General features: G+C 43.4%; 1 protein-coding gene across 8 annotated transcripts in view; it reads right to left on the bottom strand.

Annotated features, from left to right (window-relative positions):
- The window catches only part of PHF21A (PHD finger protein 21A), a 125,034-nt gene extending 110,689 nt beyond the window's left edge, over positions 1–14,345 (bottom strand). For 6 of the 8 annotated variants that reach the window (XM_059473515.1, XM_059473522.1, XM_059473523.1 and 3 more), the window contains exon 1: positions 13,917–14,345. The gene's annotated coding sequence lies outside the window, so the exon portion shown is untranslated. Of the gene's footprint in view, positions 1–12,346; positions 12,369–13,916 lie in introns of those variants that run through there. The other 2 variants (XM_059473517.1, XM_059473518.1) reach the window with 2 other exon arrangements.
- Positions 14,346–24,026: the final 9,681 nt, after the last annotated feature.

Genomic DNA, 24,026 nt, shown 5'->3' with positions numbered 1-24,026 from the left:
TCACTGAATTGTTAACACAAGATACTCTCTGAAATTTCATTAAACCCATCTATAAATCAAGACACAACCAAAACAAGAATTCACAGAAGTCACACTGCAGAGTATGAGACGTACTGGTTACCTAAGCTGCCTTGTGTTTGGCCTTGAATCTGTCTCCACAGTTACAGAGTAGAGATGTCACAACACACAAATAGTTCAGTAAAGACACTGTACTAGCCCAGCTTACTGATGAAAGACAACTCCAGGCTTATGCAGAAGCAGTCTCAAAACATGAACAGCTCCTAATGAAACATGAGAGGGACATATGCCAAAATTTGTGTTCCACAAATACTCTTAAGACACCAGCAGTGACACTAAGGGCTATGACTGTAGATACTCCAGAACAAGAGAAACACATTTAAAAGATCATGATTCAACATCCCACCAGAGCCTAAGAGCTTAACAGCATGAGTAGTGACAGACATGGGGTTCTAAGCATGAGACTCACAGTTTTAAGTGAGCCATGTACAGTAAACAGTGAGGTGTATAACAAAAAAGGAGCCATACTTTTCATGTTTGCATTGGAACACAGGTCCCTTATTATGCAGCACTAAGAGATAGTGGAAGCAACACTGGACCCAGCCAGCTGTGACACACGCAGAAACTTGAGTATTGCCAACTCTGCTGATTTTTCACTTGGAAAAGGCATTTTTACAAATTAACAGAACAAGATATCTGTCCCTGAACAGTACTCACTTGGGAGGATTGAAGAATTCTGCACACATAAGCTGTACACAAAATAGTTTTAACAAGCAGTTAAGACTTCAGCACTGCTGACACTCATTACTCAGTGTTACTTTTGCTGTGCACTGATCCATTCCACCCAACCAGGCCAGTAAAATCCTTTGTACCAGACTTAAAGTATGGCACAGAAACAGTGATGGTATGCAGTAAAGCCACTGGTACCTCATTCATATGCAGGACATAGACAAAGTACATTCAGGAGATGTTTTAGAAACAACCATACCTACATGATAACATGCAATTTCTTGTATTCATACATTGCAACAGAGCTAGAAAGGTAGAAAAAAAATCAACAGCAACAACCACCACCACCTTTCTTCTCTTTTTTTCATGTTCTGCAGAACTTAGGACTGTTTCTTTGCATCAGTGCTTACCCATGCAACTCAGATTTTACTGGATTTCAAATTTACATTTATCACTATCTCCCTACATATCAGAAGGTCTCCCATTCCCATTCAAGCCTTTACTTTTCCTTCAACCCAAGATAACTTACAAAAATATATCCAACATTTCAAAAAGAAAAAAAAAAGTACCCAATTTATTTTGTATAACCAGTTTTACAAGAATCTCACTTCCATTTCTATTTGTACACCACCCATACTTAATCAGTGTATCAATTCTAGGCTCACTTTGGTTTACAATAGAGCAACATTAAGGATATGAATGAAGCAGACAGTTTTCTGGATTAAACACACAAGGGAAGGCCTCCCTTCCTAGTTTAAGGTCTTCAATAAAATTACTGTAATGCAGAATAAACCAATTTCTCTCTCTACCTCAGTTTCTAATTCAAACATGGGAATTATGCTACTTACCAGACTGACCTGTTATCTTTTAAGTAGAGCAGATTCTTGAATAATAACAAGCACACCTATACTCCAATGAATAAACTATGCTGATTCACAACAGCAGATTGCCTGGGCCAAATTCCATGTTGCATTAACAAGTCAACAGGAAGCACTCCAAAATTATTACACTGATGTGTTCTGATCTTCCTTCCCCTACATACCAGTCAGCTGGCATTCTCACTGCTCCCAGTACACAGGTATCAACCTCAAATACTGTCTTTCCTTCCCCTTTCTTTATATTCTCCCTCCTCACCCCCTAATAGACTTTTTTTTTCTTCTTCTTTCTCCTCCTCAAAACATCCACAAATGGGAACTGTAGCATCTGGAGAATGGTATTTGTAGCCGGGGTAGTCACACTCAATGTGGGAATACTGATGCTAGTCACTAACCTGAAAGGAAGAATTCAAGTAACCATACACTATATAGTTCCTTTCTTCACAAAACCATGATTATTCAACACAAGTAAAAAGATTTACACACTAGGATACAAACATAACACTGAATCACTGGGCCAATTTAACATGGAATCACATAAGCATACAATTAGCATTTAATGGCAGAAAAGTGCAAGACTGCTGTACAATGGAAGTAGACTTCAGCTACAAGAAAACTAAGTGACCAAAACAGTTTTACTCACACTGATTGCCACAGATTTTTAACTGATTGTTTACTTAAAGTTGGAAGAATAAATTGTAGGCTTATCTTAGTGGCTACTATAAACAATTGAGAGGCATATCATTTTCAACCTTCACAATGCTGACAGAGAGTGAAAGGTACTACAGAACATGGTATGATTGCACTTTCTGAACAAAAGGATTGGCAGTTTTAAGAAGGCTGTTATGGCAGCCAATTATTTTTATCCCAAGGGGTCAGGGTGCTTCACCCAGAGGAGAAGGCAGCGACATTCTGCTGAGGGTCACTCCTTCACATCCCCTCACACCAACATCATCACAATCTTCTCCTGCTCTCCTGGGATCCACTGATTGCATGTATACAACAGCCCTACACCAACATTGTCCTAGAAGATGGAGCAAACCACCCCATGGCAGGAAGATTTACCACAACAGCAGAGACTAAGATGAGACAAAACAGTGAGGAGTACTGAACTAGTGCTGCGTACACCAGTATGCATTTGTATGTGCCAATATGCAGTTGTATCAAGAGCAACACTCACACTACTGTGATATCAGTGTAGTGCCCATCATTATGGGGACTGCTTTGCAAAGTTACTCTTTAAACAAATTGTTTTGTTAAAAAATTAATGCCCAGATTTTTAATGATCCCATTGTTGTACTACAAAAGATGTTTAAATACATCTCTCCACACACAGGCACATGCACACAAATTCTCATGCACTCCTCTCATTACTTTGTCCTTACATATTCCACTCCTTACTATTTTAAGAAAAGGGTTGTTGTGGGGTTTTGGCTTTTTTTATTTTTATAATGTCTTTGAGAAAAATCACAGTTCCTATCAATTTAAACTCTGGTTATTATCCTGTGGGGAGGAGAAGCGGGTGGTGGTGGAAGCCATGAGGACTAGAAATATACAAGAACATTTACTGTATAATTTTAAGTCCCCTTCTAATGTAATTTCTGATCCCCAAGAAACCCATATGAGTCTTACTGCCAACTGGAATACCAAAGAGATGCCATAGGTAAAGGGTTAAAATGCATCCTGCATATGTGGGGCTATCGAAAAGATATGTTTCAAAATATGCAGATAGTATTTAACTCCATTTCCCAATTTATGCAAGAGTTTCTGAAAAAATGACAGGAGTTTCTGGTTTACCTGAGAGAGAAGTACTGGCATTTCTAATGTATACTACTTTCTACACACAAACAGAGATTTAACAGATAGTTCTGCCCTTCCTTAGTTTAAGCTTTCAAGTGAGTTAGAGTGAGATTATCTATATACATGATGATGAAAACATCTAATATATTAAAAATGAATTAAATATAAGGAAGAAACAGCATTTTTAAACAAAAAAAACCACGAGCACAGAAGTGTAGATTAAGCTAGCAAAAGGAAGACAGAAAGAAGGTCCCAAATGGTGAGGAATCATACAATTTTATCATACTTCAGGAAGGAGCAATGATTTTTGCTCAGGCAATTTTGTAGCAGTGACAATGTCGGTGCAATACAACCTGAGGCAGGTATTCACAGTGCACTGACCTACACCCAACTAGTGGACTCTGCAGCTGAGAAGATACTGTTACCACAGCAGGGCACTAATCCTGCACCTGCATCTCCCAGGCCAACAGCACCAGGCTTTGACTGACTGCAAAGAAAGCAGCTCATCACCACAGATTAAACCCATTCCTTTACACTAAACACTACACAAGTTCTTCCTCAACAGTGAGGCATCCAAATGTAATTCCTGCAAGAAGTAAGGTGGAAGAAGAAAGACATTCTAAGTCTTATGGCAAGAAGAAACTGCTACACATGGATGAGAATTGTGGGAAGGGAGGGTATTTCCATGTTTATTTTAGAGGCTGACATTCAAAAGAAAGTAGAGTAGGTGAAATACACCAAATTGCAGGTAGAAGACATTAACTAAGGCCAATTCTGAAACAAATTTCATAGTGACAAATCCACTGACTTCAGCACAATTCTCTAAGACCACAAAATATGAAGTATGGTGTGGTGGGTTTCCTCTTTGAGAGAAGAACTGCAGTAGACTCAAGGGCAGGGACCTGGCATTCAGAAAAAGCACAAATCTGGCAAGTGCTTCCCAATTTATTTCTCACCAGAACGTACTCTCTGAAAGGGTAAAAAAGGGAAGCTCAGGTAGCCACATCCTTTCCTTTTGGGGTCACTGATAAAAGCATCCTTTATACAGCAAATTCATGCTACACACAATAGATTTACATGATGAAGATGCTTATCAGAGACTATTACTGCAAGCTAAGCAGCAGTGAAATGGTATCTGGAGCTCCAGCTTAGATGCAAATTATCAAAAAACTTCATTATTAGTAATATAGGCCACTGTAGTCCTCTTATAAAGTTATGAATAAGGCTTGTTAGTGAGGTTGGGGGGTTGGATTTTTATTGTGCTTTTAATTGTTTGGGCTTAATTTTTTTAAAGTCCATCACAAATCAGGTTATTCAAATTTCAGACCAAATATCTCAACATCACACTAGCAAGAGGGATAGAGACAGAAAGTATTCCTTGGATACATCAAAGACTAATTTCTGGCTTTCATGCAAAATTTTGTCGTGCTAACAAATTAAGTAAAAGTCCTGAATAAATAGATTCCAAGTTCTTACAAAGCATTACAAAAGCTCAATATTAACCCATTTTAAAGGCATAGCAAAAACACTAGGAGACAAAGTACCCAGAGGGATCACCAGCAGCCTCCTAAACAGATGCCAGATTCTTCAAATTTTGTCCAGAGCTTCAGGCCTGCAAAATCCACCTAAAACTCTATTTTGCGGGGAAAAATCCTGGTACTCTCAATTCAACTGTGAAGTTTCCCATTGGCTTGAGCAGGGCCACAATTTCTTCACAGATGAGGACAGATTTGCTCTTATGAGATAAGAAGTACTTACAGAAGTTTTTCTTTACAACTGTGCATCAAACCCTTTTGTACATCCCTACTTCTCACTTTCCTTATCTAGGATACCCTGATCCAGCAGCGTTACAAAGGGCGCTGTTGCAGGCTCTCTACAGAAGGTAAAATGTCCTTGAAGGACAAGATACACCATCCTTCCACTACATATAGATTTCTCTTGGTTTCTTCTCTTGCCTGTCATATAGGCCCAAGCAGCCAATAAACGGGAATTTCACCCTCGCATAGCAACAACGTCAGCCTTTCTAATCACGCCAAGATACTAATAGTAACTATTTCAGCTAAGTGCGTGTCCTGTCAGCAATTTGCTCCACATGGGCTGTCAGGGGGCTGGGAACACTTAAAGAAAACTATATTACTGTTTACCAAGTCCTTACAATTACAGCATCTGTAAGGTTTTTGACTAATCTCTTCACCTTTTTGTATCAGTTTTAAACACTGTCAGCAACATATAGTGTGTACAATGTATCAGTGCTGACAAAATACAATCCTGACTCAAGGAAGTCATTACCACCTAAATATCTGTCATACACATAATCTGTACAGGTGAAGGAATGAAAACTTTTTTTACGCTTTGGGTGTTTTTTTGCACAACCTATGAAGCACATGTGAGTTCTGAACTTATAATGAGCAGTATTTCTGGACACTTACTAAAAGAAAAATAATTTTGTCACACAGACCTAGATATTAGCTAATTATGGTGATTACAAAGAAGCTACTTTCCAATATTAGAAGCCTGGAGGTCTTCATCCTGTTGCTACTTATATAGATTCTGATTTCAGGCATTCAGCTATTCTCTTTAATTTCTGCAGGACTTAGTGTTAAATAACATGACTTCTTGCAAGACTGGTGCTCTAATTAATTTCTCCAAAAACATAAAAACAAAGTGCATTTCATATTGTCTGACACTTAAATACAAGCCTTTTTATATTATTATCTCACACAAACTAAAGAACAAAAAAATTTATAGGGATCAGTTAAAGTTAAGTGTTTGCTCACTTGAAAATGAACTGCATTATCCAAATCATGGCACACGAGATTACAGTAAGTACTAAACTTGTTGCTGGATGAACAACCAAAATCAACTTAATGTCCATTTGAACTTTGGCAAATCTGACTGAGTGTTGTGTGAAAATACACAATTTCTACAGATATAAATAAAATATTCTGAAAAGTTACTATTCCTCTATACCTACTTCAGAAACACCTCACATTCTTTGATGCAAGTCTGACGTGAGTTCAAGCGCAGCAGTCAGGACTAAACATACCTGACCAAAACTGCCAGCTATGTTCTGCTTCTGGTGGCACCTGCCAGTACCTGTGTTTGTGACTCTGTGTCCCCTTGGGAACCAGCAATGGAGTCACCAGCCCCCACAGCATGAACATAAATTGGATCCCCTGCTCTGATGCATAAGGCACCTATGTCATCACTCACTCTCAAGAAACACAGCAGAGAAGTGAGTTCTCATCAGTTAAAAATGCTGTTAAAATTCTCTTTCACTGTGAAAAGAAATCCACTGTAACCCACTGTCCTCCCAGCAACTGGAAAGGACAACATGGCTGCCATACTCCCAGTAACAGAAATCCCCTTCTGCCAAATGTTTCCATCCATAACATTGCTCTGAAAGATTAAAAATCCCCAGAATATCAAATAAGACACTTGCAATAACAGATGAAGCAAGGTGCTAGTACAATTAATGTATTCTTTGTACAAAAACACATAAGCAGTTGGAAGACTTCCTTCACAGACTGCTTTTCTCTAAACATATTATGCAACTATAAAGCATTTTTGACTTGTAAACAAAAATACCTGACTGTTGCACAGGCTTAATCTGACCAACAAGAACTAGATAAGGTACTGAGAACTGTGTTTTAGAATATGATAGCATCTTATATACTTCATTCCAAATCCCCAACTTCTGCTGAAGAAAACTACAGGTCCCAGGATGCCTTAGGATAGCACAATCCTGGCAGGCCATTGCAATAAAAACAGAGCACTGCATACTGGGGCCTGTAGTTTCCACGAGCACATTCTTACTCAAGATGAGACCAGATGTAGGCCATATTGCACACTTCCACAGGCCTGCAAACAACACACACCCCCCAACGGGGAGACCACTGCTGGTAACCTCAGGTAAGCGGGATCAATAGCCAGTTCTCACGTGCTGAAGTTAAGAGGCCAAAGATCTCTGCAGAAATAAACATCAGCTAACCAAGAGTCCTCACAGAATAGCAGTTTGGCTACTTTTAAACATGCACGGTTTGCTGTAGCTTTTTAGCATCTTTTACTGAAGTGCAACAAGAATTCATGGGGCTTTCCTCCCAAGACTGCTACATTTAATAACATTAAAGAGTTCTCTTTTGAATAGCAATAGGAAAAGTACGTTTGGTGAGGGGCATATTCTCCCAGTCCAGAATTCAGTTATCTGGAAGCAAATTGCTCTCCTCCTCCATTTCTACAATGTGCTGAAGCAGGGGCTTGCCTCTCTCTTCTGAAAAGAAGTGGCTCTCAGCTGAAAATGAAATAGCTGTGTCTCAGCGTAGGCCTCAGAGAGGAATACGCTGTACTTCAGTAAAGGGAATGGCAGCTCCCCCTACCAGTCTGTTCTAAGAAGGTTTTAATCGGGGAAGGAAACAACCAGGGAACAAAATGAAAAAGTCCTCCTTTTTTTCCCCCTCCCGCTTTCCTGAACTCTGGATTATTATTATTAAAACAATTAAAAAACAATAATACACATATAAAATTCCATCTAAGAACTTATATGCTTCCCTAGTCCTTGTAGTACAAGACAGTCTTTGCAGCATTTTCAGGCTAGCAGGCAGCTCCTGCAGAAACATGCAAAAGGAAAAGGCTGGGCCAAGAGAAAGACAGCATCCCACTACAAGAGAAAGAAATGATGATGCTTCAGTCACCTGAAAGTCATCCTGATGCACTTCCCTATAGAGGCAAGAGGCCTCAGGAGCATCTAAAGGTTTTGTCAATACAGCAATGCTGTCCGTAGGCCAGACAGCTGTTGCCATAGTTACTATCAGCCAGCTTATCAGAAAATAATTATTGCGATTACTCAGAAGTTTTGTTAAAACAATTTAAAGCTTCAATAGGATACCACTTGATCTCTTCAATTAACTGTTTGCAACTATGCTGCCTTTGGGATCCATACAGTTAACATGGATCTGCAGGGTTGAAGTGGAAGAGGGGAAGCAATCAATGTTCCTTCTCCCTTTCATACTGACAGCCTGTATTTCATACACAGAAACAAGGAAGCTGAACCACCCCTAAGTCTGGCTGCTCTGCCAGAGTTCTCTCACAGGCCATCTTAGAGTCACAGGCTCAAACCTGCCCTCGTTTGGTTTAACTATTCACACATCCATACTGCAATTCAAGAAACACACCGGCTACATTTTCGAAGTGTAATTTTAATGACACGTGCAAAGGTAGAGTCCCTCACTTCAGAGGCAGGTGACACAACTTCTGTACCAAGTGAACTTTCTCTCTTGTCCTACTTGTCAGGTAGAAGGGCAGAACCAGAAAACTCACATTGTAAGAAATCGGACATTAAAAATGCATAGAAGCTGTATGAATGTGGCCTAGAACAGGGCTCAGAGGAAGCAGAGCCTCACTACTCCTGTACCACTTCTGGATGCATTCCCACCAGTAACAACAAACATTAGGCTTGGGCTGGGGTCTGAGGGGTGGAGGCAGCGTGTTTGCTCTGCGGTGTGCGGTTTTTCAAAGCATGCTTTGAGCATACAGTCTCTAATCAAAAGAGCGAGCATTTGTAATGACAGCAAACAAGAAATCTCGGGCAAGAGGGAACAAATAATAGGTCAAACCATCTAGGCAAAGAGCTTTTAAGGCATGGGGAACTTATTCCACCAGAGATATTAAGCTGGTGTCAACAGCATACCAGAAAATAATGCTGCAGATAAGCCTGTATCATGCAGCACATTTTTTCCTCAAAAACCTGGAATGATCAAAGCATTAAAACAAAAGATTCTCTGGCAAAGTTGGGGGTTTGTTAGGACAGTAGGCAGGGAAGACCAAAGGAAGGGACCTGTTAGAACTTTCTACACTAAAAAAATTATTTTCAGGACGGGTGATTACGATGCAAATGCATCTTTCCTCAGCAGTAAGTACTTTTTAAAAACTCTTTAAATTTCTGTACATATTACAGCCTTTCTACGATCTATGCTTCACTTCTGTGAAGTTTTTACATAACAAAAGCAGAATCAAACTTTAAATCATACTTTAACAATTTCAGTCCAGAGAGGAACTTTGTAAAGTGCAGGAGCCATAAATAAAAACTTATGAAAAAAACAAAGCTGCTGCATTTATTTTTTTTTTAATGAGACTATGTGCCATAAGGAAAAAAAATGAAAAGAAAATGAGAAAATACAAAGCTGTCCACCCCCCCACACCAAATGTAAATAAAATTATTTTTTGCCTGCATAATGCATATCTCCACCACCAGCACAAGCCAGACACTGGCTTTGTGCTATACTGAACAGGGACTATTACTGTAAGATACCTATAAAAACTATCCTTCTGTACCCTCTAATTACAGGGTACAGAAGTAGGTACCAGCCCTTTGCATTCAGCAGACATCTCAAAACCCTTCTGCGCTCTGCCCCACCTTTCCACTATATAGTTTGTTCCTAAAAAACCTTTGTGCTGTTAAAATACATCAGAAACAGGATGCGAGCTGCTTTCTGGCACAGAGTAATTGAACAAGGGCAATTCACGAACGTACAGGAGCCAGGCCTTTTGTAGAGTCTTACACTTCTAGTATACAGCTACACATGTGACTGCACAGTTGTGAGCATAAAGGGTGAAGGGGACAGGGAAGAAATATTATTAGAAGCTTAATAATAGGTTTTTAGCACTGCCCCTTCTACACAAGAAGCCTCTCCTGAAGGAGATGCTTTACAGCTCACATCCCCATGAAGATGGCCATCCAAAAAGCAAAGCTCTATCACCCTATGAAGTTCTTCCTTATGTTTAATATCTGAAACAAGTAAAACCATCAAACCCGAAACAGCAGTGAAAAGGTTGGGTCACCAACATGTTTCTCATGTGACATTCACCTTGAGTTTCTGGTACCCATGCAAAATGCCAGTAACACATGAAATGAGATAGCCTTATATAGTCTTATAATAGTCCATCCAGGTTCCTTCAAAGTAGACTAAAACAAAAGAGAAATCTCCATTGCAAACAATTTCCAGTAGTATCAATTCATTTGACCAAATAAAATTCTTCATGGTTCTGAGAAAAAGGATAAAGGAACTGAACAGCTACAATGTGTTCATTATAAACAAACTGCACAAACAACACAAGTGATAGCCAGGCTCACTATCAAAGCTTTCCAACTGCACACAGAATTATACAACTTTTTAAGGAGTCAATAAAACACATCTTATTTTCTAAAAAAAAAAACAAACCAAAAGTCCATGAAAATTGTGTCCTTTGTAAGGATCCACACCAAGATATTTTTAATTTTTTTTAAATCATAATTTCTACAGTGAAGTTTAACAGGCACACACAAAACCTCATCTCTTAAAAAAAGTAAAGTTTGAATAAGAAACAGTTAGGAGCAATATCTGAAACACAGCTGAAGCTGAATAGCCTACACTGAGGAGATAGCTTTACAAAACCTAAACTTAAAGCAGAGATGTCACTATTGAACCTGGGAAACACAGCAGCACTTTTTTCTAAGCAGCCTAAGTTTTAATTTCCTACTTTTGCTTTTTTTAAGTTCTTTGAAGGAAAGTTTTTTTTATTTTTCCTAAAGGAAGAAAATCCCTTTCAAATGCCTGCTTCCATCAACAAAACTAGTTCAGGATGTACACAGAGGAGAGCAAAGATTAAAAACTTTCAGGTCAAAATCTTAAAAACACTAATGGCAAAAAAATTATTAATAACAAAGACTCCTCCACATAACATTTTGAATCACAAAACATAGCTAATCAGCTTTGCTAGTTAAATGAAAAATCACCAAAACCCATAACGGGATCCACTCCAAATTTCTTGTTGCTCAGGTCACTAAGGCTGAAATGCTGGGATGTGACATAGCTGACATCATCTGGTGGCAAGTACTCCCAGTGAGCAAGCACCTACCTTCTGCTAGACAATGGGTCTCAAGACCTTGAAGAGACACTCTATACACACCACTATACAACATGAAATGAATGGATAGAGATGCTGCTCCATAGTCCCTCTGTATCAGCTCAAACCCCTATCTGATATAATTATCATAAAATAACCTCTCTACCATAGTGAAGTTGAAAGTTTTAAAAATATTTGAGAACCTCATCATCTATTTTTTTAAATACAGTTTTAAAGTTTCATTTACTGAGCTACAGAATTTCTTTCTAATAATCAACATTTAAAAATGCTCCCAAAGAAAGTTTCATTTAGCTATCATGAAGCATGCGCAGATACAAACAAAATTTCCAAAGACTGTGATCTTTCTCCTAAGATATGATAATTAACTTCCTGAACTAATATGGGTAGTTATGCTATTTTTTTATTAAAGATCCTGTTCTCAGTAGTAATTTAATGTTACTATTTAATAAAAACTATAAAGTTGTATTATACACAATCACTAACAAGTTCAATATTAAAGTTCTGCAGTTACTGTTAACCTGGTAGAAGTAATGAATTTTAGAATTTTAAGTGCTTTTTTTAAACAAGGCATTGAAACACATGTCATTTTTTTCACAAATAAAGCCTCAAATTAAGCCTCCCTTCATCAAAGTTAGAAATTCTCCTGCTAATGTAGCAGGTCTAGTCTCACTAGCTAACTCTGGGAAATCACAGGAAAGCCAGAGGAAGCCAAGTTACAAAACTGAAACTAAGCAGGTGTCTTCATTGTTAGAAGTGAGCACAATGAGAAAAAGGGACGGGCGGGGGGGGTGGGGGGTGGAGGGAAGAAGAGGAAAAAAAAAAGAGTAAACAGACAGCCAAAATCCATTTTATATCTGATAACCTACAGCTATTCAAAAAAACATGCCTCTATCTACACATATGGGTGTATAGGAGTATCTATCCTTTAGCCTGATAACAAGCAACAGCACAAGAAAATTTGCCTGGCCCAAGGAAGCCTGCCTCCTCCTCAAGCCCTGCCATTACGGAGCGCACATTCCCACCTGATTTCTCCATGCTCAGCCCCACCGTACATCACAGGACACAACTTTCTCGTGACACGCAGTTATTACCCCCAGTGGGACCTTTTTACACGCAGGTCCACAGTGAACAAAAGTTCATTGTCAAGCTCAGTGCTTGGGCCCAAACAAATATCCAAGAGGATGGAAGAGGGAGAGAAAGGGAGAAAGCGCTCCTATCTGCAATTTTGCAGGCAATCACCGTTACTTACAATTAAAAAGTGGGAACAGGTGTAGCAGATATCACAGTTTGATAGCTGAACAAAGAATATTACAGCACGTGACTGAAATGTGATGACATTTGTTCACCAATCGAAAACAAAAGCCACTCTCCAATGGCACTCTTTCCTCCACCCCCAAGAAGTAGGAACTTAGAAATTTCTCCATATTGAAACACATCTGTTCATAGCCTTATTTTTTGACACTTGAGAAGAAGTTGAATGAAGAGCTCCATGCATTAATAAAATACGAATTTACCCAAAAAACCTCAGCATACTAAACCATCAGCACCCGCCAAACTGCAGAGGTGCTTGAGAAGAAAGCTCTACCGACAGTGAAGCACGGAATAATAAAGAACAGGAAAAAACAAAACACACATCACCACAAAATGAAAAAAGAAAAAAAAAAGGCAGAAAAAGAAAAAAAAAAGAAAAAGAAAAAATCCTGCAGGAAGGCAAGTGAAGAAAGGGAAGGAACATGCATAAGAGGACTACACCAAATGGCAGAGTCCCACATAGAGCCCCACTCCACCTACACGGGCGCAGGAGGGAGGGAAACAAACCAAAATAAAGAAGTGTCCGTGCCCAGTGCTGGGGCAGGCGTGGGCACCCCCGGCCCCGTACCTGTGCGGGAAGGGCAGCCCCAGGGCGGGGGGAGCAGGCCAGGCTCCGGAATAACAAGTTGCTGAAGAAACGGAATTTTCCCGGCGCTGCTCGGGCCACAAAGACGAATGAAAGGAAGGAGGGAAGCGGAAAAAAAAAAAAAAAAAAAAAAAAAAAAAAAAAAAAAAGGAAAAACCGCAGCAGCGGATTTACTACGAATTATCCATCACCGAGAGCGGCATCATTTCCCAGATAATAATAAAACTTCCCCGACAGCATCGCGGCGAAGGACCCGACCGAGAGAAAAGGGCCTGGAAATAATCATCCTGAAGGAAACCGGAGGGGAGGGGATAAGCCTCCCTCCCCCACCCCATCCCCAGTGCAATGTGTCATCTCCTTCCCCTGCTCCTCCCCCCAACCCCAATGTGTCACCTCCTCCTTTTACCCCAAGTGTCACCCTCCTCCACCTCTCCCGCTCCCGCTCGCAAACTTCTGCCGGGGAGGCCGGGGGGCCGCCCCGGGACGCTCCGCTATTCCCCGCCACCACCCCGAGGGAGGGGCCGGGGGCCGCGGCGAAGTTGCTGCTCCTCATCGCCAAGTTGGCCGGAGAGTGCGGGGCGCGCCGGCGCCATCCCGGGGGGCGCGGGGGGGAGAGGGGGGGACGGCGCCCGGGGGGCGGGGGGGGCAGGGAGGAAGAGGAGGAGGAGGCGAATCCGAAAGGTGGGATACTACACCCTGCTGGCGGCGGCGGTGCTGCTGCGGGCCGGCCGGGGTCCCCCTGGCAGGACCTCTCTGTGAGGGGGAGGACTCTTCTTCATAGGGGGAGGGTGCCGGCGCCGCCGCTCCTCTGGGCCTCCCTGTCCCCCTCTTCTGAGCGCCTCTCTCTCTCTCCTCTCACTTTCTTTAAGCTAAGCGGGGAGTGGAAGATGGTAGGTTGCTCCCTTCTCCTCCTCCTCTTCGCTCGCTCTCGCCTCTGTGGGGTCCTTTTCCTTCCCCCTCTCCGCGGGGGGCTCCTCCTGCGGCGGGGAGGAGGGAGCGGGCGGGGAGGGCGGCACGAAGCCGAAGAGGCGCAGGAGGAGAGAAACTGTAACACAAAAACAAGCCGAGAAGCTGAACTCTTCTTCAATCCCATTCACCCGGCCCGGCCGCAGCACACCGCTCGCCGGGATCCCTCCGCCGCCGGCCTCCCTGCCTGCCTGCCTGCGGCGCGCTCCCGACACGCCGCCGCGCGCGCCCCCGTCCGCCCCGGCCCGGCCCGGCCCGCCGCTGGAGACCCGCCGGGGAAGCGGGGACCGGCGGGCCCACGGCCACGCTCCCCTCTCCCCGTTGCAACGGCGGGACGCCGCCGGCCGGGCCTGGGCCAGGGCAAGGGGGGCAGCCAGGAGGGCGGCCTCGGCGGCTTCTCCTGGGGGGGGACTACTTGACGTGTCGGTGCGGCGAATTTATTTCCCTTTGCCTAAGGAACGGGCTGTGCTGCGGCCCCCATTGCCTAGGGAAAAAGCCCGGATGTAAAGTGAGTGAAACTAAAGTAGAGTGAAGTAGGGCACCAAACTCTGCCGGAGCAGCGGCGCCGCCGGCCGCGGCCGCGGGGGGCACTGGGCGGCCTCACCACCCCGCACCGCCGGTACCGGGCGGCCGTGAGGGCGCCGGGGCCGGGGAGAGCAGTGGGGGGGTGGCCGCGCGCCAGCCGAGATCCCCCCCCTTTGCCCCCCCCTACACATACACACTCACACGCATACACACACACACTCACACACAGCCCTCCCTCCCCGCGCCCGCCCGCCCGGCCCGGCTGCGCGGGGCTCGGCGGGGGCGGCGCACGGGAGCGCGCGCAGGGCCGCGCGCAGGAAGCGGAGAGGGGGGGCGCGCGCGGGCGGGAGGAGCCGGCGCGCGGGGCCCTGCCGCGAGGGGCTCCGCACAGGAAGTTGATGCAACAGGGCCGCGGGAGGGGGGCGGGGGGCGCGCGCAGGAAGCGGCGGCGGCGGCGGGAGGGAGCGCGGGAGCGCGGCGGCCTCAGCCCCGTGCATGAGGCGCGGATGCGCCACGGCCCGTTCGCCCGGGCCAAGGGCCGCCCTCTCTCGCTCCCTCCCTCCCCGCATCGCCGGCCCTGCCATGTTATTCGAAGGAATAGCGCACACGCTCTCCGCGCGGCCGGGTAGGAAGGGAGGGTGTTCCCTCCTCCACCTCGCCGTTCACGCAGCGGGCTTGGCTTATTTATTTATTAACTTACTACTCCAGTGCCGGGCGATGCTGCCATTTGCTTTCGTGCGAGCGGCGGCGCATCAGCCTTCTCTGCTTTTTTTTTTCTTTTTCCCTCCCCATTCCTCTTCCAATTCCCCTCTAGAAAAGGGGGAAAGAAAATAAAAATACAAACATTTTTTTAAAAAGGAAGAAGAAACCAACAAAAACCAACCGTGGCGAATGAGAAACTTTCATGGGCAGGTTCAAAGCAGGGAAGTTAACACGCCATGCATTAGAACGTTTCTGCGGCACTCGCTGGCGTGGAAATCAAATATACGTGACTTGGGCTTCGGGCGCTCCTCGGTCCCTCCCTCGTGCCCTGGGCCCTGCGGGGCCCGCTTGTGCCGGCGGCTCGGGGATCGCGGAGCCCCCGGTCCCTGCCGCCGCACAATGAGCTGCTGGGGGCTGCCGAACGCCAGCAGCCACTCCAGGCAGGGTCAGTCCTTATCTGCAGTACACTAGCTTAAGTTACAGGCATGCCCCTGTGCGTCTCCGGCTTCCCAAAGTCTCCAGAGTCTCAGAAATACTTAAAGCCTCGCATTCCTGTCGGAGCTACCATTGCTAAAAGCAGTGGGACGTGTTCTGGACGCCGCGGGATTTGCATGAGCTCTCACGAAAAGCCGGGATTTGATGCAATGCAAAACTGATTTTTTTTTAATAGCCTCTTATATCGCTCTATTCATTTGAAATGCTCACAAGTTGTGAAGAAAAGTAAGTGTTTGCGTTATCTCTGCAACTGCTTCAGGAAGCCACGATGAACTCTTTATTATATTGTGAAACTAAATCCATAAAGCAGTCATGATGAGTAACTCGGGGACGAGTCGTAATTGGGCAGAAACGCACAGTTTTATCATCTGGAGGATTCTAGAGGGCTCAGCGTGAGTGAGAACTTGCAGCGAGGTTTCCTCTCAACTGTAAAAAAAGAGATCTATAAGCCATTGTTTATTTAATTACTGTTAATTTTCCACTTCTTTTCCATCAATTGGTTGCCAAGTTCTGTGTGATTTAATTGTGAACTTTACAACATTCAGTGCCCTTCTTAAAGCTGTAGCTCCTGGACTCATACAATTATGCAAGAAACTCAGGCTTATTTTTTTTAATGAATTTTCTAGCCTGTGGATTTGTGGATGTGACCTTAAAGACGCAAACCTTAAATGCACACAAAGGACAAGATATGAAGCAAATAGAGTAATCTAAAAATGTCTTTATTTTTTTAATGTCATATTGTTTGGGTTTTTCTTTTTGAGGTAATCTCTCCTACCCTTTTTTTTTTCCTTTTCTATTTTTTTTCTATTTTTTTTCTTTTTTGCAAGCCAGGTATGATACTAAACAGTAGGGTTGACAAAATACTAAGAAAACACAAAAATTATATCTGGGTGCTCATCAAATAGTTACTAATAGGTGCACAGTTCATGGGATATCAGGTAAGATCACATGCACAAGACCACCAAAAATCTAGCAGCCTTCACAGTAGAACTTTCAACATGTAAACTGTAACAAGGAGTGTTATGGTTAGCATAACTGATATATTAGATATTGCACTAATTTAATAAGTATATATTTGCTTTTTATAATTCTTTCTACTTTATTTCTATGGCCTTTGAATAGATCAAGTGATCTTGGGCTAAGCTCTGTTACTGTCAGATTAGCTTGTAGTTTGCTGTGATTTCTCCTGTGGCTGGGGCACCACCCAGCCCTCCCTCCTTAGTCCTCCAATCTCAAATCTATAATCAATTTTTAAACCCCGCTGAAAATCTCAACTCCAATACTCAGATTTTCCCTCCTCCATGTAAACATTTACTACCAGCACTTTAAGCTGTAGAGGCCAAGTGTTACAGCCAAGTCAGCCTGGATTTTGAGTTTACCTTCAGTTAGTTTGAAGCAAGGAGTCAGCTTACTCTGAAAACAATCAGACCAAAGCTGCTTTTGTCCTTCAGATTTTTTTGATAGAGGCACCAGAAAAATAAATAAGTAAAGCCTGTTTGTTTTGGTGGTTTTTATCTTTCTAGTTAACAAGCAAGTTGAAAGAATCTAGAATGAGTGATTTAAGTGTTATTAGAGATTCGGCATGTTTATTTTGCTGAGGAGTCAATACACACAGCCCAAAGTTTGTTTTTTAAAGATGAACTTTGGACAGAGTTCAAAGGAAAAATAATCATCAGCTGTTACTGTAGATGCATGCAGAAATTTTTTGTGGTTTGTCTTAGAGCTCAGACCATGATGAGTATCTCACACACTGCCCACAGTGATCTCTGGGTCATGGCAAGGTGGCTCAGACCATTTCCATAGAATCATTCAGGTTGAAAGGGATCTTAAAGCTTGTCTAGTTCCACCCTGCCTGCCGTGGAAGGGACACTTCCACTAGAGCAGATTGCTCAGGGCCCCTTCCAGCCTGGCCTTGAACACTTCCAGGCATGGGACATCCACCTCTCTGGGCAACAAGCCTCTCTGAGCAGCCTGTTTCAGTGTGTCACCATCCTCACAGTGAAAAATCTCTTTCTAACATCTAATCAAAATCTACCCTCTTTCAGAATAAATCCTTGTTCTATCACTACATGCCCTCATCAGAAGTGCTTCTCCAGCTTTCTTGTACACTTCCTTTAGGTATTGGAGGGCTGCTGTAAGATGTCCTTCAGGCTGAACAGCCCCAACCCTTTCATCCTGTCTTCACATGAGAAATGCTCTTGCCTTCTGGTCATCTTCATTGCACTCCTCCAGTCTCTTTCCAGCACATCCACATCACTCTTATGTTGGGGACCACAGAGCTGGACAAATCACTCCAGTTTCTCATAGGGTGCCATGAGAGCAGAGGAGCTGAATCCCCTCCCTTACCTTGCTGCCACGCTGCTTTCAGTGCTGCCCAGGATGCTGTTGGCTTTCTGGGCTGCAAGCACACATCGCTGGGTCCTGTTGGACTTCACATCAACCAGTCTAAACTCAGCAGTTTAAGCCACAGACCTTGATTATCACAGACATGCCAAAAGTCTTTCCTTTAAAAACTGTACATGTACACTTTGTTCAGACCTGCAATGCTGAAGAGAAGTGGTTCCTGCCTCTGTGCTACTTAGCTTCACTTCCATGTCAGCAAAAAGGGCCCCCATTTGTGGATATGAAGAATTCACCTTCTAGTAGCATGAGAAGTGGTTTCATGTACAAAATGGAAAGCAACGGTATCATCAGCTGCACAGCTAAATGTTTGAATAAACAGACTGGTTTTGTATGTTGGGTCTATACAGAGATATCTACCATGATTTCCTTTCAGTGAAAGGAAATCTTGCTAGAAGCTTAGGGAAAAAAATCTCATTTGCTTGTTGAGTCTTTGTGCACAAAGTTGACCCCCACACCTCTGCCTCTGAATGTGGTGTTTGTGCTGCTTATCAAAAGTCATAGTTCAGTTTGTCTGGGTTTTCCACTTTCTGCTTGATCACATCCCTCTGGATGCTCGTCCGGTCCCCTTTGCCTAGTTTTTGTCCTAAGAGCACTTAGAAGTACAAGCCAAATACAAAGCCTTATCAAAGTTAGTGGAAAAGTCACAAAACTCAGGATTTGATGAGACCTTGTAAGCAGCTGCTAGATTTTATTTCTCATTGAATATTATTTCACCAGTTTGGGAGAATTTCAGAGAAAGAAGCACAGTCCATGTAAAGTATTAATGCAGGGGCATCTCAAGAATAACAGTCATTGCTAACAGTTATTGTACCAAGCGTTCAAAATAAAAAGTTACATCATAACATGCTAGCTTTGCTATAGCCAGCCCGTCTTGCAGTGCTGTTTGTTGAGAATACTTAGAACAGAATCTGAGAAGATATTAGTTAACATGCATAAACAGTCTTCTATCAACTTGTGTTAAAAAGAATTAGCAGCGAGTGCACTGACAGGTCACAGATTAGGTTGACGGTGGAGCAGTCACATAGCACTTCCTGATTTTCAGCAACAAACTACTTTAAATACTAAACCGAGAGTTAGTTACTTGCCTGTTGCTGTTTTTCACTGTGCTTTTGACAGGAATGCTAGATGGCTGCAACTACGAGGGAAGATAGCCTGTGCAGCTTAAAAATGAAAGCTATAAGACCATTTCAGGCAAGACATAGCCCAGCCTAAGAAGACAGTTGGGAATCTGTCTTTCTCATCAGGGTTTGAGCACAGGGTTATCTCACCAGCAGGATCCAGGCAAAGAGTGCCTTCTACAAGCAAATATCTTCCCCTTCCCAGGTCAGGGAAGGATAGGGCATTGCTCACTTCCAGACAATAAGGAAAATTAACCAGACTGTTTAGACCACCAGTTGGGACCAGAGCCTGAAAACATAATGAGCATGAGGCACTCACCATTAAGGACATCAGCCTAAGTGAAGACTTCATGGCTTAACACACCTGCCTCTGACTTTGACTGTGGATTATTGTCTTACAAAAGAGTTATTGCTTACAGCAGCCAGTGGAGCAGACCCCTGCTTACCGTGTCTCATCCCAAAGTGACTTTCTGACTTGTCAGCTGTCAGTTAGTCCAGCCATAAGTGGTGCAGCTGCAAATCTCACTCTCCTGAATGCTCTGCCTGGGAAGCAGCTAGGGTGAGCTAAAAACAGTCATAGCAGTGCATTGTCTAGGATCTATATTCAGGTAAAAGTAATTCAACATTCAGGCTGCCCTGTTGCTTTTGTAAAATTCATGTTCTCCGGCCTGCCCTCAGCAGCTGAGCCAAGGAAGGCCTGTCAGCACAGCACAGTATTGTGTCTGCAGTGGGATTTCACTGGAGATGCAAGCTCTTCTGAGAGTAGCCTTGAAAGGAGACTGTGTCCTGCTGTCTCTTCCCCTGAACACTTACTGCTTTACTTGCCAGAGGCATTGGTTATTTCATACAGAAGGTAGAAGACCATAGCTCAGAGGGGGTAGCCTGGCCTGTTGCACCAGAGAGCCTGTGAGGACTCACCACTGTCTCTTACCTGCCAGCAGCTCCCACAGCTCTTCTTCCTTGGCTTCCCTCTAGGCTTTCAGTCTTGTTAAGGTTTCGATATGTTAAGTCAGGAAGGTTGTCAGCTCCTTATGTAATCTGACCTCCAGCCAAATGCTACTTCAAACAGTACTTCTGTATCAGATCTGCAATTAGGGGAGACCAGAGAGCATTTTACCTTTCACAAGCCCTGCTTGCTTTCTTCTGCATGTGCATCTGCTTTCAGAGAGACTGCTGCTTCCATACTGAAGGAAGATCTGAGGAGTGATACTTTCTCTGGGAGTCAAGAGGAATGGGTTTCCTTGCCTTTTTTTTTTTTCTCCTTTCTCCTTAAGTAGAAGTGAGCAGTCATAAAGGGGACATTGCTCATGGCTCTCAGGTGGCTGGCCAGGCTGACTAAGCATGGTTTCGGATCCTGTACACTGTTTAGAATCACAATGAGCTAGAGATTGTGTGCCAAGATGCAAATGGTCCAGGGAAAGGATCCTCATTTTTAAGGCAGCAGTATGAAGTATCCTAGTAGCAATTGCAGTTCCATTATCAGATACAAGAAACTGGTTTTGACTCGTTGTCCTTTTTGTTAAACAATATAATGCCCCCTAATTCAAGCTGATTAGTTTTAATGTTGGTCACCCTACTAAATTTTTCAGCTGGCAATTGTTGGACCATTAGTGATTAGAGATATCTAGTCTCTATCAAAAACTCTTTTCCAGATGCTTTCACAAGAATTCTTCCACTTCTATTTTTGAGGAACTTGGGGAAAAATGTAGAATTAGAAAACTGTGGATGGAAATGAAACCACTGAGTATGTTTTTAAGGACTGCTGAAAGGAAATGACAACTTTTGTAATGAAGCCTTTCAGTGTGTCACTAACCTGATAAGCAAATAGAAATGCAGAGTGGTAAACCAAGGGCATCAGCCACAGACCAAGACAGCAGCTACCAGGATGTATTGCAGGCATATAGACATCTTAACAGCCTCCCACATGCACAGAAATCAGATATTGTTACAAACAGCAACAAAAAAATTTAGAAGTCAATTTCTGTGAACAATAAAACACCAGTAGATGGGACATAATGTCTTTTTAGTCCTTTTAGGTGTCAATGGTCATTTTGGCACCTTGAGGAGAGACATCATAAAGCAAAATCTGCTCCAAAGTCCAAGGAACATATAATGTAAAAGGTCACTAAGATGAAAGACAGGGAATCAGAGGACCTAAGGAAAACTACAGGATAATGATAATTCCAGGGTGTTAAGTACTTAAAATATAAATACTGATTGTGGTTTTCAAAAATACTTCTGTAAATTTGTCCCCTAAAACCTTCAATATCACTAGATACATAAATAGCCTGGAGTTTGAGTGGATGGAACATCTGAAAAGCAATTCAGTTATCTTAAGTATTTAATTAAACCTATATTTGAGCCACCAGGTTGGGACTACCAGCTGAGTAGCATCTTGTCCTATAGAGTAATGTGGCAAGAGCATCAGTGTTTGAAAGCAACAAAAAAGTAGTAAGCTTTGAGAAGTATTAAACTACTGGAATCTTGTGTATTTATTACAAGGTTGCCTTGACTTTACCCTGCTGGAAATAGTCCAGCATAGGCACAGGAACAAGGGAGGGAAGATGAGTTGTGAAACAAGTGTTATGAAGGGATGGGGAAGGGAGATCTAGGAGTAGAGCTGTGGCTGGCTTTGCATGCAAGAATAAGAGTTAACAGTGACTCAGTGGACAGAAAGGTCAGTGCTAGTACAGGTATTCAGAGTGAGTTTTCATGGCCTAACAATAAATAGCATTAGTCACCTCTAGATTAGCTGGGATTAAGTGTATCATGGATAAAGATACCCCTGAGATGACTGATGCTGAATTAGCATGGTCTTGCTCACACAGCACCGGGCCACACAGCACTGCATCTTCTGAGGAGCTGTGGCACCCCTGTCACCACAGCCTCTGGAGTCACCAGTCCTTCCCGATGGCATGACACCTCCTTCTCCAAACTTCCTTGGCTATTTCTGGGCTTCTGCTTCGACTGTGTTGTCTTGTCTTGCTGCTTTCTGGGATAATCCAGAGTTTAATGTGGCTGGGTTCTGAACGCAGTGAGAAGGGGCAAAGTAAAGATCAAAAAAAGTCAATAAAACTGATGGACGGGGGAGGCATCTGCATAGTGAGACAATGCCCTTTTTATTTAGTCATGTCTTACAATACAGCTACCACATCATAAATTCAGAGACACATGTTTGTAGAAAGAGCTCCTCACAGATATTTTATTTATAATTGATTTTAATATCTTCCACTCAAGTCTTCTGTTGTTTGAGTGATAGGCAAGTTGCAAAATATATCACTCAAGACTTAGGGAATTGGACAATTAAACATGTTTGTGTGTTCTTTGTGTTCAAAATTGATTAATAACGGTAAGATACACCAACATTGTGCTTTTCAGCTAAAAACCAGTTAGATAACGTCAATAAATTCACAAATCTCATTGGCATTGGTTCTGTATTTGAAGAGCACACATAAGCATAAATGTATTTTTTTTCTCACTAGGAGGAACAGAATGAAAATCTGTTTATTTCAAAACTCTCATTAGGCTATCAAGTAGAAATCATAGAATCACAGAATATCCTGGGCAAGAAGGGGCCCACAAGGATCAATGAGTCCAATTCCGGCCCTACACAGAAGAGCCCCTGTAATCACACCATGTGCCTGAGGACATTGTCCAAACACCTCTAGAACTCTGTCAGGCTTGGTGCTGGGACCTTTTCCCTGGGGAGCCTGTTCCAGTGCCCAGCCACCCTCTGGGTGAAAAACCTTTTCCTAATATCCAATTAAACCTCCCCTGACACAACTTCAGGCCATTCCCTTGGGTCCTGTCAATGGTCACCAGAGTGAAGAGATCAGTGCCTGCCCCTCTTCTTCCCCTCATGAAGAATTTGTAGACTGCAACAAGGTCTCCCCTCAGTCTTCTCTTCTCTTCTCCAGTCTGAACAGACCAATTGACCTAAGCTGCTGCTCTTGCAGCTTCTCCTCCAGGCCCTTCACCATCGTCATTGGCCTCCTTCATGTCTTTCTTATATCATGCCACCCAAAACTGCCCCCAGCACTCGAGCTGAGGCTGCCCCAGGGCAGAGCAAAGTGGGACAATCCCTTCCCTTGCCTGGCTGGTGCTGCTGGGCCTGATGCTCCCCTGGACAGGGTTGGCCTTCCTGGCTGCCAGAGCACTGCTGACTCATAAGGCACCTTCTGTCAACCAGGCCCCCTATGTCCCTTTCCTGTGGCACTGCCCTCCAGCCTCTTGTTCCCCAGTCTGTCCATCCAGGGCCACCCCATCCCAGGTGCAGAATCAGGCACCTGCCCATATTAAACTTCATATGGTTGATGAATGCCCAGCCCTCTGGTTTGTCAAGGTCTCTCTGCAGTGCCCCCCTGCCTTTCAGGGAGTCAGCAGCTCCTCCCAATTTTAAGTGTCACTGGCAAACTTACTTAGTATTCCTTTGAGTCCTGCATCCAGTTCTTTAATGAATTTATTGATGAGCACTGGCCCCAAGATGGAGCCCTGCAGAACTCCACTAGTGACCAGTCTGATGTCACCCCTTTCACCATAACCCTTCATGCCCAACCTGCAAGCCAGTTGCTTACCCATCACATTATGTGTTTATCC

Source organism: Ammospiza nelsoni, chromosome 6 (genome assembly GCF_027579445.1).
Source record: "Ammospiza nelsoni isolate bAmmNel1 chromosome 6, bAmmNel1.pri, whole genome shotgun sequence".
Classification (NCBI taxonomy): domain Eukaryota; kingdom Metazoa; phylum Chordata; class Aves; order Passeriformes; family Passerellidae; genus Ammospiza; species Ammospiza nelsoni.
Note: the sequence above shows the minus strand (reverse complement) of the source record. Positions and strands in the feature narration are given on the sequence as shown.